The following is a 19,869-nucleotide window of genomic DNA, read 5'->3' as shown; positions in this document are numbered from 1 at the left end:
CATCTGATTCTAAATTTTGTTTTACTCCACGTCTACTACATCATTTCAGAAGCAAATTCCTATATAAAGCCACAGAATTATTCCAGACATTTTCTGATAATTTTCAATTGTACTAAACCATAGCAAAGAAGTACAATGTGTGCTCAGCAGAAATTCAGCAAGTATAATTTCTTCTCATTATGCTCCCACATAGTGAGATAGCAAATAATAAATTTAACCAAATGGTGTTGCTGTCTGACAAATTAGACCTTTTCTGTGCAAATGGGAGAGTAAGGCCAGGCAGCTGCAAAATAGAGAAGACTTTGTTATTGCTAGGACTATAGCATCAAGCGGTAAAAACTAGGACAACAGTAGATTTTTAAGAGATTTTGGAATGAGTAGTGATGGAGAGCAGAGAATGCTATTTGACTTTGTAAAGCAATACATAATCTTCTCTCTGTTACTGGGGTCTTAGGGCATGGCAAAAGTTAAACCCAAAATGTGGGATGTATGGAAGCAGTTGAAATACTCATAATATTTAGGCTATTCTAACTGGAGAGCATTTTTCCTTCAGATACATATTTTCATGGGCTACATTAATGGAAACTAGAAAGGTAAAAGAAAAATGAAATTGTAAATGATGATGAAATGGTACATGGTGTCAGGGAAATTTATGAAACCTGGCATCAAAGGTTCTGAAATTGGCAAAAAAAAGAAGCTGAACATGAGAAACAGAGTTTGCTCTCTTAAAAATAAACGGTCCTGATTATAGTAATTTATGTCATGTGCTCTCAATTATGACTAATTTTCACTAGTCACACTAATGATTACATATAGCTAGTCACATTAATGATTACATATAGCTAAAAATTTAATAGATTCACATTGTGGGCATATTTTATTTGACAACTATAGTAAATGTCTAGCTGTTTTTCTGGGTTGTAAGTAAGACAATAGAGAGAATTGAGACTGCCTGATCCAAATACCCCTGCCACTAACAGACCGTGTGACCACAGGAATATTACTCTCAAGTCTGCTATTTGTGAAAGGGGATTTTATAATTCCTCACTTCCTAGTTTTATTGTGAAGCTCAACAAGTCAATAGATAGAAAGAACTATGCACAAGGTAAACTCTTCACAATGTCATTATCATTATTCTTAAAAGTAATTTTTTTCCGTTTGATTGACTCAAATGCTGATATTTTTAGAATATTTAGAGAATAGACTAGTTTGATCAGTTTAACTCCCTAACATGTTGGTAAAATATATCTTGTCTTGTCAGATTGAATCTTAAAACACATAAAAATCATCCTTAACGTCCAAAATGTTTGTTGTGGATATTTTCTTTCCTTTATCATAACCTGGAATTATATAAAACACAGTCACTCAGTTTTTTTAAATTACAAATAAGTATGAAAAATCAATTTCTATGTTCATGTGCTATTTCCTCTGAATCTTAATTGTTAATGCTAATTGCTAATAGCTAAATGCTAATCATAATCTTAATGCTAATTATGCATCATTCTAAAATTGAAATTTCTTTCTTAAAAATAAATGAAAATAACTCTTGTAATGGATGACCTTTTTATATCTGAATTTACAAGAGTAGTTTCCATTGCCCACTTTATTTCCCACACAATTTTGTTTCAACATGGATGAACTGACACCAAAAGGAGACTCATAATATAGACAGTGAGTGACTTGTGCCCCAAATGGTAGATCACCCATATTTGTGGACTACATGGTAGACATAGACTACCCACAGTCAAAACTAAGATATTTTGAAGATGGTGGTGATGACAATTATAACAAAGATTTATTTAATAAAGATACTGATTTAAACACATCTAAGATAGTATGTTCACACACACATAACAGACTAGGATATGTTTAACTGCCACATAGTATAGTTGTTGTTCTGTGTATCACTGTAGTAAAATAGAGTCTGCTGGTATCATCTTGTCCAATGTTTTAAAAGATTATTGATTTTAAATGATCTATTTTACTTAAAAACATTATAGAATCGATTAGTTGCTAGGTATCAGTGCCAAAGTACCAAGGAAATTATTTTTAAATATTTTCTTCCAAATTTTAGGAGTTCACTGCCTAACAATCAACTTGTATGTTGTTATGTTAATTGTGTAAATGTAATCATTTTATTTGGAAAATTTTAGGTCACAGCAGAGCCATCATGGGATCAATGCAAGGATACAACACATTCTCTATGGACTTCACCTTCATGGGGCTGTTCAACAGAAAGGACATCTCAGCCTTGCTTTCAGCCATCATCTCTATCGTCTTTTTCACCATGGTGATAGCAATGGGGTCATGATCTTCCTGATCTGCACTGACTCATGCATCCACACCCGTGTACTTCCTGCTCAGCCACCTCTCCATTGACATGATGTACGTCTCCACCATTATGCCCGAGATGCTGGTTGATTACCTGCTGGGACCATCTCCTTTGTGGGATGTGCAGCTCAGCATTTCTTCTAACTCACCCTTGTGGGAGCTGACTTCTTTCCACTGGGCCTCACAGCCTATGACCCCTATGTGGCCATCTGCAATTCCCTTCACTATCCTGTCCTCATGAGCCAATGGATCTGTTGGATGATCCTAGCAGGTTCCTGGTTTGGGGGCTCTTTGGATGGCTTTCTCCTAATGCCCAACACCAGGAGCTTCTCCTTCTACAATCCCAGGAGATTAACCATTTATTCTGTGAAGTGCCTGTGGTCCTGAACTTGGCACGTGCAGACACAGCTCTCCATGAGACAGTGATGTACGTGTGCTGTGTTTTGATGCTGCTGATTCCTTTCTCTCTGATGATTGCCTCCTATGTCCAAATCCTGACCACAGTTCACTGCATGAGCTGCGTGGAAGGGAGGAAGAAAGCATTTGCCACCTGCTCATTTCAAATGATAGTAATGACTTGTTCTATGGGGCCACTATGTACACCTACATGCTGCCACATTCTTACCACAGGCCAACCCAGGACAAAGTCTTCTCTGTATTCTACACCATCCTCATATTCATGCTGAACCTGCTCATCTACAGTCTGAAGAACAAGGATGTGACCGGAGCTCAGAAAAAGACACTTGACAGAATCAATAGTACACAAAGAGTGTCAGGGGATGCCTTTCAACTGTTGGCTTCTTCTCACATAGCTGGTGAATGGAAGCCTCTGTGACCAGTGTGTCCATACTCTCAAGGAAGAATTAAATTGGAGGGTAGGGTTCAACAGTGCAGTTACAAAAATAAGTCAATATAAAAAGTGTTTCCTCTTGGTCGTCCTTCTTTTATTTATTCTTTCCTTTCTTATATCTTCCCTTTCTCCTGCCCTGTTCAGATGTATTCAAAATAAATGCCCAGTGGTTTCCAGAAACATAAATTAAAACTTCTCGCTCTGCAATTTTGTCTTTTAGAGGTAAAATAATTTGCATGCAATTTTAAATGGCACAGATTATGTTAAGGATTGCAGGAGAAAAGATGGTACTTTTTGCATATATGATACTATTGTATAACTCTAGCTTTCCATCTAAGGATAAGAGAAATATCTTTTCTATTTGTTAGAGTAATACTCTGACACAGCCTTTTAGGAAGATGGCTGGTAGCTCCCTATGTGTTCTAATTTGTCAGGTGGTAGAGTCACTGAACATAATTTTCTCAAAAGCCATTGTACTTACTATAATCATTAGGTTTTTTTGTTTTATTTTTATGAAGAAATGCAGTATTTACCTTTGTTTGTTTGTAACATATTTGTGAAAACTATTTGTCAGATAAGTTAAAGTTGATTGATGAGAGTGAAGGACATTGCCCAGACAAGATAACATGAGAGCACCGTATGCCTGAGAGTGTTTCTAAGATGTTGGAGAAACACAGAGGGATATGAGTTGGGAGGACGCTAAAATTATTTTTCAAACACATCACAAAGTCATCAAAGGTAAGTATCTATGTCAGGTAATAGGAGTTAGCTCATGGTTCATATCCATGCTCCACAACTATCCAGGAATTAAGGACAGATATGATGTGGCAAATCATGTTCAATGTCCCATTTGATTATATAAGGAGTTCACTCAGGGACCAAAGGGATGACTTTATTAAATTATTAATGATCATAATTATCATCATTATTGGCCAATCTGTCTAAAACTTAACAATTTACATGCCTTATCAGGTTTATCATCCTCTACCAGCCTCAAAAAAAATGAAGCACTTATAATGAGTTCTAATTTACAGATGAGAACAGTGGAGGTCAGGGATGTAAGGAACTTCTGTATGGTAATCATTTTTAATTAGTGCTCTAAGTCACAGGATTTCAAGGAATATGGTTGACAGAACACTGCATCTTTCAGATGCAGCTTCCTCATTCATTCATCCATTTATTCATTCATTCATCATAGCTGTGAGCTAGATAGTCAAAGTACCTGCATTTAAGAAGTTTAGATTCCATGGGCCGGCCCTGTGGCTTGGTGGTTAAGTGCGCGCGCTGCGATGCTGGTGGCCCGGGTTCGGATCCCGGGTGCGCATCGAGGCACCACTTCTCTGTTCATCCTGAGGCCGAGTCCCACATACAGCAACTAGAAGGATGTGCAGCTACAACATACAACTATCCATTGGGGCTTTGGGGGGAAAAAATAAAAAATAAATAAAATCTTTAAAAAAAAAAAAAAGAAGTTTAGATTCCAATGGGGGATAGACAATGAAAATAGAAAAATCAAGCAAGCAAGCAAACAATTTATATTCCCACCACAATGTGTGTAGCGTCAATGACTAAAGCTGAACATATCCATAACTTGTGCCCGAGCAGGTACCTCCCTGGGTGAATTTCTAACAGACATGTATGCATAATCTTCACCAAAAGACATGTGGTAACAGACAAAAATCAGAAGCTACTTAAAAGCTTACTGATGGTGAAATGGATAAGTAAATTGTGACATATTCATATAATAAGAATAGATGTTCTAGGGCCAACCTCAGTGGCCTGGTGGTTAAGTTCAGCACGCTCTGCCTTAGCGGCCTGGATTCTGTTCCTGGGCATGGACTTACACCACTCATCTGTTAGTGGCCATGTTGGGGCAGGGGCTTACATACAAAAAGAGGAAGATTAGCAGTGGATGTTAGATCAGGGTAAAAAAAGAAAAAGAATAGATGTTCTAATACTACTAGCAACAATGTGGATTAATCTCAGAAACATAATGTTGAACTGAAGAAGCAAGTCACAAAAGAGTATATTTATATAAAGTACAGATCTAGAAAAAACTAGGCTTTTGGAAGGTTAGTGGCTGGAAGGACATATGGATAAGCTTTCGGCATTTTCTGTTTCTTGAAGTGGATGCAGATTATATACCCAGTGTTCACTTTGAGAAAATTGATCAAGTTCAAATTTTTGTATGTTTAATATTTCTGTATGTTAATTACAATTCAATAAAAAGTTAAAATATAGCCTATCTATATCTATATCTATATAGATATCTCACATTTTCTTTATCTTTTCATCCATCAATGGATGCTTAGGTTGTTTCCACACTTTGGCTATTCTAAATAATGTTGCAATAAACATAAATGTGTAGATATCTCTTTGAGATAGTGATTTCATTTCTTTCAGATATATACTCAGAAGTGGAATTGCTGGATCATATGGTATTTCTATTTTTAATTTTTGAGGAACTCTCTACTGTTTTCCATAGTGGCTGCAGCAATTTACATTCCCAAAAACAGTGTACAAAGTTTCCTTTTCTCCACATTCTTGCCAACACTTATTATTTCTTGCCTTTTTGATGACACCCATTCTAACAGGTGTGAGGTGATATCTCGTTTTGTTGTACATCTTAAACGAATACAACGTTATATGTCAATTATATCTCATTAAAACTAGGAAAAATATAATTCATAATATAATGTATTGTATACAAGAAATACAATCACATGATGGGATAGTGGAAATCAGTGGAGGGCTACTCGAACTATAGTGTTCAAGGAAGAAGTTTCTGAGTAGGCAATCTTTGAGCAGAAAAGGAGCAGACATAGGGAAATCCAAGTAGAGAGCCTTCCAGGTAGGAAGAATAGCAGGTGTCAATAGCAGAATAGCAGGGAATAGAAGAATAGCAGGGAATGTGTGTTCAGAAGACTGGACAGTGGTGCCGGTCTGAAGTGAGTGATAGGAAACATGGGTAGGGACCAGATCAGGAGGGCCTTATATGCTGTGGTTGAGAAGTTAGAACTTTATTTACATTGCAATAAAAAACCATTTATGGATTTCAAGTAAAGGAAAGCCAGATCACGATTAATATAGAGGAGGAAGATAATTCCTCTACCCACTCGAGGTCTTTCTGGTTGGGCTACAAATTAAATTGACATGAGACAGAATAACAGGAGAAAAATCAAACAAGTTTAATAACATGTATACATGGGAGAAACCCAGGAAACCTGAGTAACTCTCAGAATGGCCAAAGATGCCACCTTAAATATCATCTTCAGCTAAAGACAGAGGATGCTGGGGGTGGGGGGAGTCAGTTATAGGAGATTAGAAGAAAAGCACAGTAAATAAGAGTAAGGTTATTATGCAGACTTAAGTCCTTGCCTTCTGCATTGATAAGAATTTCTAGAGATAAGGTCACCGCCCCCCATTTCCTGGTACAGACAGGAAGACGTCTTTACAAATGGAGATTTCCCTTACAAATGTAAATGTCTCTTACAAAGGGTAACTTCTCCTTGGTTTTCAGAGCCTCTCCCCTGTCCCTGTCTGCAGTTTCTTAAAAGTACCCAGTCGATGGGGCCCGGCCCTGTTACCTAGTGGTTAAGTGCTCGTGCTCTACTGCTGGTGGCCCGGGGTTCGGATCCCGGGCGCGCACCGACGCACAGCTTTTCAGGCCATGCTGTGGCGGCGTCCCACATAAAATGGAGGAAGATTGGCACAGATGTTAGCTCAGGGCTAGTCTTCCTCAGCAAAAAAAGAGGAGGATTGGCATGGATGTTAGCTCAGGGTGATCTTCTTCACACACAAAAAAATAATCCTCATGCCAAAGAGACACATTTTGGGGTGGCCAATTCTGATCCTCCACACTAACATGCTGAGGATGTTGCTCTAGCTGCTTTACAGAGAATGGACTGTAAGTAAAAGCTTTAAAGTAGGAAGACCTCTTTGGAGGCTTTTTATGGGTTCTGAGGAGAGACATTCCTTGCATGGGTTAGAGTTTTAGGAGTGAAGATGGTAAGAAGTACTACAACTGGGGGTATATTTTTAAGGCATGAATAATAGAAGTTGATGATGAGTCAAATGTGGAGTGTGAGGGAAATAGGAGAATCAAGAAGAGCCCCCAGGTGTTGGGACTGGGCAATTAAGTGGGTGGTAGATATATTTGTTGAAATAGAGTAAAACAGGCTTTGTGCATAGAATTAAGAGTTTTCTTTTGATGGGGCCGGCCCCGTGGCATAGTGGTTAAGTGCGCGTGCTCTGCTGCTGGTGACCCAGGTTCAGATCCCCGGAGCGCACTGATGTACCCCTTGTGAGGCCATGTTGTGGCGGCGTCCCATATAAAGTAGAGGAAGATAGGCACAGATGTTAGCCCAAGGCCAGTCTTCCTCAGCAAAAAGAGGAGGATTGGCATGGATGTTAGCTCAGGGCTGATCTTCCTCACAAAAAAAAAAAGAGTTTTCTTTTGAGCATGTTAAGTTTGAAATATCTATTGAATATCTAAGTGAAAATGTCAGATAAGAAGCAAAGATATCTTTGTCTAGATATCTTTTGAGTTGTTAGGTGTGAAGATAGGTTTTAGAAGTCATTGGTATACAGATGGATGAAAAGACAGGGAATTAGATTAAAAGAGATCATCTAGGATGGGACTGTGTAGATAGAGAAGAAAAGAACTGAAGAAGTGGGTCAAGGGAATTTAAGAGGTGACAATAAAAGCATAGAAAAGACATAGAACACGCAGGGGATAATGGTGTGATAGAAACCTAGAAAAAAACAGTCTTTCTAATAGAAGGGAGGTGTTCACCATGTGAAATATTGGGTATAGTTGTGATACCGGCCCTGATATCTGTTCCCCTGCGTTGAACCCAGCATATATGGGGTTAAAACCAAAAAGCACTCATTCCCCCTTCTCTGCTTCTCTAAGTTATATTCACATGTAGATATGGGTTGTTTTACCCTTTGTGTCCCTGAATTCCACAAGACAAATGGAGGTAATAAACTGTTAAAAGCCCAGGTGGCTACAAACTGAAACTCTGGCTAATTGTCAGTTCTGGTGGTTTGTTACAGGGAGACTGAGATCTCAAAATTATCAAGAAGCTGAAGCTCCCCAACTCCAGCTTCCTGGCGCCCAATCCACCATCATCACAGGGATAGACAAACAGAGGACACCTGCAGCTTCCCTAACTCAGCTAAACGCAGGCTGATGGGGGACGCCGAACTGCAAAGCTGCAGCTCCCCTCCCCCACCTAAAACCTTGTAAACTGTAATCGTTAATTGGCAGCAGTTGCCGTCCACTCCCCAAAGCCAAATTTCAGGTGATGAGAGAAGATTGGTTGATGGAGCCCTAGATCTCCTGTTGTAGATAGAGATGACAGCCAGCTTGGCGCCAGAAGACTGGGATCCCTCCTCCAACAAATAATCAGTCACCAAATATACATTCTTTCCCACAGACTTTACTTTAAAAGCCTCAACTCCTAATGCCTCAGGAGGACTGTGGATTTTGGGGCATGAGCCCACCACGGCCTCATTTTGCTGGCAAAATTAAACCATTTTTCTTTTCCTTGATCCCTGGTCATTGTGTTCATTGATTCGGCTACGGTGACAAGGTCCCAGGTTTTTCCGGCTACAGTTGAAGTATTGTGAAACAGAAAGTTGATCACCTGAGCAGGCAAGCTGATAGTCCATTTTGTTCTCCTCAAAGAGGTTTCAATTGGGTGGTGGAGAAGAACACTCTATGAAGTAGATTAACGACAGAAGGAGGTTTTAAAAATTGGAGAAACCTATATGAATTTTCTTTGAATATCAGAAGAAAGATGAACTTATATCTAGAGAGTTCTGTGGAGTTAAAGGAAGATTTTTAATTTTTTTCAATATGGATAATATTAATATTTATTTGGATTTTGACAAGAATAGTCTGGTGTTGAAGGAGGAATCAGTGATTCAAGAAAAAGAGGAGTATTTCAGGATGAAGATATTTCCTTATGAAAAACAAGGATAAATGCAATAAATTTGGGGAAAAGAATAGAATATCTTCAAATATGTTGCCTCATTTTCATTATTTTGGCCACCTAATCCCTCACTGTTTTGCAGCCACCTGCTTATTTCTTGATTCTTTTAACACATGCCTCACAAATGGATTGCTATTGTTGTGCAGACACTATCTACTAGAGCCAAATTTTTGTTTAAAATAATTGACCCTTTCATTTAACTGCTTAAACCAGTTTAGTCTATGAGATTGATTTAAGTAGAGGCATGTGAAAAAATTTAAATCCCACTAATTATAAATTTCATAAAGTTTGACACCTTTCCCTTCTGTTTTGGCCTGTCTGATTCACTGTGACCTTACAGCAAAGCTCACGTAGTCTGCAGTCCAACTACAGTGCTATGTGCTTAGAGTTTCTAGATTTCTGAATTCTTGAGGTTAGCATCATTACAGAGGACTGTGATGCATGACAACACTAAGGGTGCATATCAACAGCCAGATGAAGAGATACATAGGGTGAGGTCTTGAACAAAGGATCTTCTATCCTCATGGAGCTTGGCCCCAGCACAGTGACACAGAAGTGTTCTGGTTCCCCAAGGTGGCAGCTCTCTGAAAAAAGAGGCCTATGAGCTGTCCTTTTGTGTTTTTATGGAGGCTTCATTATGTAGTCATGATTGACTAAGTCATTGGCCATTCACAATTGATTCAGCCTCAAGGCCTCCTCTCCCCCAAAATCAAGGGGTTGTACTGAAAGTTCTAATTCTCTGATAACATGACTGGTTCTCCTGGCAGCCAGACCCCACCCTTCTGTGCTTCCAAAAGTCACCTCATTCACAGAACAAAAGACACACTTATCACTCTAAACACCTAGGAAATTCCAAGAGTTTTGAGAGCTATGCTCCAGGACGACTGTCAAACATATGTGAGAGATATATATTTTGGCTATCTAAATGACCAAATACATACTTCTTATAAGTCACAGTATTGCACTACCCAATATGGTTTGAATATCTGTTTATCTGATTTCTCATGAGGTTGAGTAACTTTTTTACTGGTTTGTCAGTCACTTAGAGCTCCTGTTGGGGGAAGAGGGGGAATGCCCCTCTGCCCTTTCCCTTAAGGTTTTTATGGCAGGCCAAATAATTAACAAGACAGGTTAGCAGGAGAAAATAATACCAACTTTAATAACATGTATCAATAGGAGAAAGCAGGGACACTGCGTTTCTCAACACAGTAGCAGTAATTCTCAACTTAAATACCATACTCAACTAAAGACAAAGGAGGATGTTGGGGGTGGGGGGAGTCAGCTACAGGAGATTACCACTAAAGCACAGTAAACAAGAGTACGGTTATTATGCAGATTTAAGGCCTCACCTTTTACATTATTAAGTTTCTAGAAATGAGGTCGTCCCCCCTCTTCCCAATACAGAGAGGGAGATATCTTTACAAATGGAGATTTTCCTTATAAATGTAAATGTTTGTCTGGCAACTCCTCGCAGGGCCATCCAGAGAATGTGGCCAGAGAGACAGAACTTCTGATAATATGGGCTTGTTGGTGCCTTTCCTATTGTAACATCTATTTTACATTATATTACAGCCATCAGATAGAAGATCTGTTCCAGGAAGGAGTTACTATGTCAAATTCTTTAGGCAGTTAGTGGGGGAGGTCAAATGTCCATCAGAGAAAACAATCAAGGTAAAGAGATATATTTCAGGGTGGCCAAATCTTGATCTCCCTCAATCCCACCTTTGAAACTAAAAGTTTCACTGTCCTTTTGAAACTTAAAGTTTCATAGTCCAGAAGCTGAGTTGGTAGATTGTTTCATCTCACTGAATACATTTCTTAGTCCTGATAATAGATCAGTTCAATTAAGTTCATTTTAGAAGGTGGTGATGCCAGCGGGCTCCCAAAGTTAGGCTTTATATATTGTGGAAGCAAGCAATCAAGTATTTAATAAGAAGCATTTCTATGGAAACAAAAGAAAACAAGATTAGTGGTTGGAGGAAATTATAAACCAGTTTTTGAGTTCAGAGGACAGCCAGTTAAGAACATTTTTAGATGTCAGCGTCAAAGTATCTTTTGCAGTTTAAAATGTCTCTGATGATGTCATCAGGTAATATCTCAAGTTTATATCAAGTCTATCAGCTTCAGTTTGTATGGCTTCAGGAAAAAGGGTGGGTTCAGTTCTCAGTGATTCCAAATGAAAATGATGGAAAAAATGAAAAACGTTAGTCTGGAGATCTGTAGCCAGATATTTTAGGAGACTAGAAGAAATCAGGATCCAGTCCAGTCAATAGATATAAAACAAAAACCTCAAAAGACAATTAACAAAACTAGGTTGTATTGGTGGTTACCAGAGGAGAAGGGGGGAGGGAGGGTGAAAGGGATAATTCGGCACATGTGTGTGGTGATGGGTTGTAATTAGTATTTGGGTGGTGAACATGATGTAATCTATGCAGAAATAGAAGTATAATGATGTACACCTGAAATTTATACAATGTTATACACCAATGTTACTGCAATAAACAAAAAATTAAAAAAAAAAAACTAGGATCTAATATCCCCAAAAGTATACTATAGTTTTTACTGAAATATAATTTTTCTCTCTAAAATCACCCTCTTTTATTAAAGATAGCCAAATTCAGACTAACTAGTTTGCAAGATAAGTCTAGTTCCAATAAAGTTGGCCCAGTTATTTACATAAGTACAGCAAGAATAGCAATTGATCATATAAGCTCTTTTAAATATGCTTTGCTGGAACTTTTTATAAGGAATCACAGATTGAACTTCAAAGGCCTCTCGAGGCCAGGAAAGCCAAGCCAAAGATTTTGTCATCAGAATTTGCCTGTAATACCTACAGATTTGGGTGAATTCCTCTCTTCTGAAGTTCGTCCAAAATATTTCGAGGTTCCTTGTACCTGCCAGATAAGTGACATTCTTTACTTATCCTGGTAAGTGTTGCTTGGAACATAAGGTGCCAGGCCAATATTTCCACGTGGCTTTATTCCATCAAGTCTAATCTTCATTCCTCAAAAGCTGTATGGTTATATCGCAAATATGATGTTCCAGTCACAACCTTGGTAATATAGCTAGTGTTTTCAATTGTGTCCTGTTATAAGGAGAACAGATTTTTATTGAACTTATGCAAATAACTATATTGCCATGAAAACAACAATACTCACTTACTAAGAGTTTCCAAATCCTGGAGGGATCAGGTAGAAAGAAAAAGATAAATATTTCAATTTTGCTTACAAAAGTATCATTTATCAAATTATTATGTCATAGCTAGCTCTGGAGAAAAGAGAAAAAGTTTTCCTTATATCTGAAAAAACAAAACATTAAAAATTTAGCAATACTTCAAATGAAAAATCATAAAAATTATAATCATCCTGATCAGTTCATTCAGTCCTGTGTAATCCATTTTTGATCCTTTCTTTTTGTTAGCAACTTCATGAAGTCTTTAGTCTCTCTATCCGAGTTTGTAATTTCTGACCAAGTTCAGTTTTATGATCAGCAAGTTTGTCAGAAATCTGTATTCTAGAGTAAGTGTTAAAGTCCTTTCCATGAACTTTTCTGAAGTTGAAACATATAACATATTTTGCAAAAGCATTAGAGCAAAGAAATAAGTCTGTAAACAAGACCTCAAAATGGCAATTGACAAAGAAATTTGGTTAATTTTGTGACATACAACACTTTAAAATAATAACTAGATTTATGACTGATAACCAAGACAGATCAGAATTTCAGTAATGTTATACAATTTTAAAACGCCTACATCAATAACATTTACCCACATAATATCACCTAAGCAGGCTTATGATCACGTGTCTGACAATGCTTCCCATGTAATTTAACGTACTGAATAAACCTAAGTTTAGTATCTTTCTCCTTGTAGGAAGAGAGGAAATTTCTTTGAGAAGTTCCAGGGCCCTTTGAAAATTTCCAAAGAAAAAAGTAAAAAAGACTTTATTTAAGATATGAATTTTGGGGAGCTTGTCAAAAATATAAAAAGTCAAAGCAAACAGAGCATTAACAGTCCAAAGCCTTAATAGAGAGACCTCAGTCTTTTGAACGTAGGAAATTATTTTAACAGTTTTTTTTTTCTGTCTTTTAGGTAGACTTACTCAAAGGTAAAGAAAAATCTTTTATAACCTCTTTATCAAGTTTAAGAAAATTATCCTTTTAAGAGAAAGAAGACCATATTTTAATTTTGCATCAGCTTACTTCTGATGTTGAAACTTGTTTACTTAATTAAATTCATTTTAATCTTAGCCAACTTGACCATGCATAAAACTCCTTTTCCAGAATTCCTCTTTCACAAACTTTCCATAACTTCCTTTTACATTCAGAATTTGTCCTATGCCTTTCTTTTCCCTCCTAATACTTGAGGAAAAATTTATCATTCTTAATAAACCAAACAAAATATTTCCATTCTTTGTACCTTCTTTATACATCTTACTTTCCTTGTACACACACATATTTTTCTTAATTTTTAGTAGCTTCAATCACATATACTAATTAGAAATTTTAACCCTTAGAAACCTTAATTTGTAAGTAAAAACAATTATAAACATTTTTTACAGTAGCATTTCATGACTTGATAAATTTATAAACACTTCAGAATTTCTAGAAATGCTACTTTACAGTACAATCTTTTAATAAAACACGTTTACCAATAGACCCAAAATACCTTTTAGTTTTCCTGTAATGAAAAGCCAAAAGTAGACAAATGTACATTTAGCAATCAATGTCTAATATCTTATTTGGAAATGATCTAGAAACTCAATGAATTTTTATCATAAAATGTAGCAAAACTCTAAAGTTTTAAGTCACCAGAGTTTGGAAGCTGTAACCATAATAACACATAATTATAAAAAAATAAGTTTACCCAACATTCATTTTTTTTGACATCTATTTAGTTACTTGTTCCCAATAATTATTTCGATTGCCTACAAGACTTCATAAGACATTAGATAAAATTAGCTATCATTTAAGTTATTATTTTTGTTAACCAGTTCTGTAATAGAAATAACATCAGTTTTTCTTTTACAAAATTTCATGTAAATTTCATCACCACTTATAGCTCTAAACATAGTTTTCATTAAGTCTTTTATCAACAGGTCTTGGTCGTCTAATTTTGGACAAGGGAAGCATTCCCAGTCAGACATTTTAAAACATACTCAGGCAAAGTTGATGTAACCTCTTTATATAAAATTAGCTCAAACATTCTAACCTTTATAATCTTATCAACATTTACACTTTTACATGTTCTCAATTCAATTGTAACCCGAGTCAAGGTCTTAAGGTTTTTCAAATTTTTCCCTTCCTTTTTCTGGCCTTTTTTACGTACCAATTAAACTATTATGTGAGAGCTCTCAAAACATTTTTTTTTTTTTCCCAATTTAGAAGTTTTCCCAATTCAAGGGATCCGTCATCTGGCCATTGACAAATACGATCTTCATTTGTATATTTATTCCAGTAGTGACTCAATCCAATAAGCCTTTTTAAGGAAAGACCCGGAGGTAAATTTCCACGCTTAGAATAAATCTTTACCATGGACTCAAGAGGCATCCCTGGTGAGGGCACAGATGATGTAGCCCCCATGATCCACAGAATTCACTCCCAAAGATATTCAGAGAAAGTAAAGACCTTTGTTGCACAGGCAGTAAGCATGGTGTCTCCGGTCTCCCACAATAGTGTGGGATGCCTCCAGTCACAGACCCGCTAATCTGTGACATCGGGCAGGCGATACTGGAATGGGATTTTTCCAGCACTAACAAGCAATGAAGGTTAAGATGACAAAAGCCCTTATGGACTGGGCCCTTTATGACAAACTCCCCTGAGAGCTTGGCATAGCCGGACAAAGACAGTTCGGAACCCCAGTCTACTCAACTGGCCACCAAGGTGCACTCCGGTAAATGCACCTTCCGTATGGTGGAGACCAAGGAGAATATTCTCACTGGTCACACAGCCAAGTTCTCAGGACACAGAACAAGACAGAAACTACTCTGGGAGGAAAAGGGATCAAGATCAAAACCAAGAGTACTCTACCAAATTTACCAGAGTCACTAAAAGCCCAAGAAACTAGTTTCCCAAATATTTTCTACTGCCTATCTAAATTTAGAAAGAGAAAAAAATTCTCACTGCTTGCTTCCACCAGATCCGCAGATAGAGATTCCGGGAGCCTGACGTGGCAAGAAGTCTTGTCTTTTGCCGGCTTTCATCAGGCGTTCCCGTATCTCATCATCTGCAGTAGTCCAGGGAGAAGGTAGTTCTTCCAGCCAGAGATGGCAACTTGCCAGCCAGTGGGGATCCTGGCGACTACGCCAAAACTGTTGGGGGAAGATGAGGAATCCCTCTCTGCCCTTTCCCTTAAGGTTCTTATGGCTGGCCAAATAATTAACACAACAGGTTAGCAGGAGAAAATAATACCAAGTTTAATAACATGTATACATGGGAGAAACCAGGGACACTGCGTTTCTCAACACAATAGCAGAAATTCTCAGCTTAAATACCATGCTCAGCTAAAGACAAAGGAGGATGTTGGGGGTGAGTGGTGTCAGTTACGGGAGATTACCACTAAAGCACAGTAAACAAGAGTACGGTTATTATGCAGATTTAAGGCCTCACCTTCCACATTGAGGAGTTTCTAGAAATGAGGTCATCCCCCCTCTTCCCAATACAGAGAGGGAGATACCCTTACAAATGGAGATTTCCCTTATAAATGTAAATGTCTGTCTGGCAACTCCTCCAAGGGCCATCCAGACAATGTGTCCAGAGAGACAGAATTTCCAATAAGATAGGCTTGTTGGTGCCTTTTCTATTGTAACATCTATTTTCCATTATATTACAGCCATCAGATAGAAGATCTGTTCCTGGAAGGAGTTACTATGTCAAATTCTTTAGGCAGTTAGTGGGGAAGGTCAAATGTCCATCAGAGAAAACAATCAAGGTAAAGAGATATACTTCAGGGTGGCCAAATCTTGATCCCCCACACCAGAAACATGTATTGATAATTTTTCCCTATTTTTCTGATCTGCAGTGACATCTCTGTCCCTTTTGCAATCACACTTTTCAAAAGCTTTCACTATTCTTAAGTCCCCAATTCCTGTCCTTCCATTCTTCCTTATGCCCTCTCTATTGAGAATTTGTGACTATTCCTTCTGTGACCTCTATGTGGGTAAATTCAATAATTAAATCTCAGGTTTCATTGCATTTGATCCATCAGCAGCACTTGACCATCAATTGAGATTGTGTGTGTTTTGTTGTTTTTGTTCATTTGGCTTCAAATGTCCTATACTGTGATGGTTTTATTTCTACCTCACCGTTTGTTTTTCTAAAATCTGTATTTTTTTTTTCTGGTGTCATTTCTCCAGGTTCACTTCTTAATATTGGAGTGCACCCAGCTCAGTTACTGTCCCTCTTCTCATCTTTTCTATACCTATTCCCTGGTGAGCTCATTTAGGTTTTTGGCTTATTCCTATAATATCTATATAGTGATGACTCAAGTCCAGACCTCTTTCTTGCACTCCAGACCCATCCATCCAACTGCTTCCCCAATATGGCCACTTGGATGTCTGATTGTCTTCTCTAATATGCCGTTCACCACAGTGAGCAGATGCAGACTTCTTTAGGCCCACTGAGGGCAGTTCTTCCCTTCCAGTGGCTCTATGTGAGCTCTTGGAGTTGTCCCTGACACTTTTCTTTCTCTTTACACCACATCCAATCAGTGAGAAAATCCTGTTGGCTCTATCTTCAGAATACATCTAATCTCTAGCCATTTCTGAAGTAGAGTCCAGCTTTATCTTAGTCCCCTAAGAGCTATTTCCAAAGCAGCAGCTAAGGTGAAAACACATCAGAGCATGTCACTTCTGTGGTTATAGCTTGTTATTTCACTGAGCATGAATTCTAAAAGCTTTATGGTAAGGTACAAGGACCCCTCCAATATGTCCCCCTGCATAACTTCTTGACTTCTGCTCCTGCTGCTCTCCCCCTCACTCGCTGTGCTTTAGCCGCTGCGCTTGCCTTGTCCTTCCTTGAACAGGCTGTGTACACTCCCGGCTCAGGACTATTCCACTGGATTTATTCTGTGTGGGATTCTCTTATCCCAGCTATCTTCATAGCTAAATTCCTTATCTTCTTAAGATTTTGCTCAAATGTTATCCTACTAAAATGGTCTATACTCTCCATGATATTTTGAAAAATGACAAACAGTATCTCATCCTCAGCAATTCCTTTCCTCCCTCATTTTACTCTACTTTTCCTCTTTTTCTATAGCATTTGAAACTGTTTATCACATTATATAGTTAATTTATTTATTCTGTTTAATTTAATTTAATTTAATTTATTTATTTTTTTTGTGAGGAAGATCAGCCCATGGAACTAACATCCATGACAATCTTCCTCTTTTTGCCAAGGAAAACTGGCCTTGAGCTAACATCTGTGCCCATCTTCCTCCACTTTATGTGGGACACCACCACAGCATGGCCTGACAAGCGGTGCGTTGGTGTGCACCCAGGATCCAAACCCCGGGCCGCCAGCAGCGGAGCACGCGCACTTATCTGGTATGCCATGGGGCTGACCCCTATTCTGTTTAATTTTAATTTTTGTGTCCCTGCTAAAATGGGAGCTCCATGAAGACAAGGGCCTTTGCCTATTTTGCACACTAATATTCCAATAGTCTTGAGAAATGGTTGCACACAGTAGAAACTCGGTAGATAATTATCAGATGAATTAATGGCTCATAAAATGCCCATATATTCATGGACCTGTTTTTGAACTCCATTCTGTTTCTTTAGTTTATTTGTCTCATAGTGTGTCAATTTCATACTGTTTTAATTAGTATAGTATTAAAATAAATCTTGATTTCTAGAATGATTATTTTATCTGCATTGTTCTTATTTAACATTTTCTTGGCTGCTATTGTTGGCCTTTTGATCTTCGTTGAAAGAGTTAGCTTTTCAAATTAAATATGTATATATTACTTTTATTAACATTACATTGAATGTATATCTCTATTTCTATCCTTATCTCTATGTATCTAACTCTATCAATCTCTGTATCTGTTTATCTCTGTCTATCCAATATCTCAATCAACCAATTTCATTTTTAAAACACTTCATTAGAATGTTGAAGGATTTAAGGTAAATAACAAATGTCATGATATTGCAGTCCTAAATATATTATTATGCATCCATAAAAAGTAATAACAATGCACCTGTCAGCTTTTACTAAGCCGTGCCATAGGAGTTACACACAACTGCCAAAATCTCAGTGGCTTACAGTGCAAGTGTTTATGTCTTAGCTTATTAAAGATATCATTCCTCTATCTTTTGATTTCCTTTATTTACTGTTGAGAAATCGGCTCTCAATTTAACTGTCACTACATTAAGTAATCTCTTTTTTCTGTAGCTCGTTTTGTAATTTTCTCTTTGTCTTCGACGTTGTATAATTTCACTGTAAGATGTCCAGCTGTGAGTATCTTTTTATTTATTCTGCTGGGTATTTATTAGGCATCTTTCATAAGTATATTGGTGTCTTTTAACAGTTCTGGAAAATTATTGGTGATTATCACTTACAGACCATTGGCAGGGGCCCTGGCAACTTGTTCAGGTGACATATATTTTTGTAACATAAACCATGCTTCTTTTTGAAAATATGTAAAAGAAAGAAATTTTAACTATAAGCTAACTCCATTTACCTTTTAATATCTTATAACTTGAATAATCCACAGACTTGCTTCTGGTTCTGATGCTTCAAGCATTTTAAAATTCATTAGTAATCTCAAGGGAACCTAAATATCCAAAACAATTTTGATAATTAAGAGCAAAGTTGAAGAACATTTTCCAATTTAACTCAAAATGAATCAAAGCCCAAAATGTAAGAGGTAAAATTATAAACTCTTACAAGAAAACACAATAAATCTCTGAGATTTGATTTGGCAATGATTTCTTGGATATGAAACCAAAATCACAGGCATAAAAAGAAAGAGTAGATAAGCTGGACTAAGTCATATTTTAAAATGTTTCATTATCAAAGGTCATTATTAAGAGAGTGAAGAACCAATCCACAGAATGGGAGAAAATATTAGCAAAACATATATCTGATAAGAGATTAATATCAGAGTACATAAAGTACTTCTACAACTCAGTAACAACAACCACACACACACACACACACACAAATAAAAAATAAAAAATGGACAAAAGACTTGGATAGACATTTCTCCAAAGAATATATACAAATGGCCAATAAGCACATACAAAAATGCTCAACGTTGTTAGCCACTAGGAAAATGCAAATCAAAACCACAATGATATAACACTTTGTACTCATTAGGATGCCTAACACTAAAAAAAAAGAAAAAAATAGAAAATAACAAATGTTGGTGAGTGTGTGGAGAAATGGGAACACTTGTGCATTGCTGGTGGGAATGTAAAATGGTTCGGCCACTGTGGAAACAGTTTGGCAGTTCCTCAAAAAGTTAAACATTGAATTGCTCTATGACCCAGTAATTCTACTTCTGAGTATATATACGTATAAAAATGAAATCAGGGACTCCAACTGATACCTTTACAACAGTGGTCATAGCAACATTATTAACAATAGCCAAAAGGTGGAAGCACCTCAGTTGTTAATCAACATGCGAATGGATAAACATAATGTGATATATACAAACAAAGTGATATTATTCAGCCTTAAAAAGAAATGCAT

The 19,869-nt window shown here is 37.3% G+C and overlaps 1 long non-coding RNA gene and 1 pseudogene across 1 annotated transcript; one reads left to right on the top strand and one right to left on the bottom strand.

Annotated features, from left to right (window-relative positions):
• The first annotated feature begins 2,158 nt into the window (after positions 1-2,158).
• On the top strand, positions 2,159-3,166 carry LOC101405342 (olfactory receptor 2T1-like; annotated as a pseudogene).
• A 7,145-nt stretch (positions 3,167-10,311) lies between these two features.
• LOC147917703 (uncharacterized) lies at positions 10,312-15,641 on the bottom strand. Its single transcript, XR_015551684.1, has 2 exons — positions 12,015-15,641; positions 10,312-11,122 (listed from the first exon to the last, which is right to left on the bottom strand). It is a non-coding gene; the product is annotated as an uncharacterized LOC147917703 (long non-coding RNA).
• Positions 15,642-19,869: the final 4,228 nt, after the last annotated feature.

This window comes from Ceratotherium simum, chromosome 3 (assembly GCF_057802395.1).
Source record: "Ceratotherium simum simum isolate JZ-2026a chromosome 3, ASM5780239v1, whole genome shotgun sequence".
NCBI classification, from domain to species: Eukaryota; Metazoa; Chordata; class Mammalia; order Perissodactyla; family Rhinocerotidae; genus Ceratotherium; species Ceratotherium simum.
This window is presented reverse-complemented; position numbering and strand designations above follow the sequence as displayed.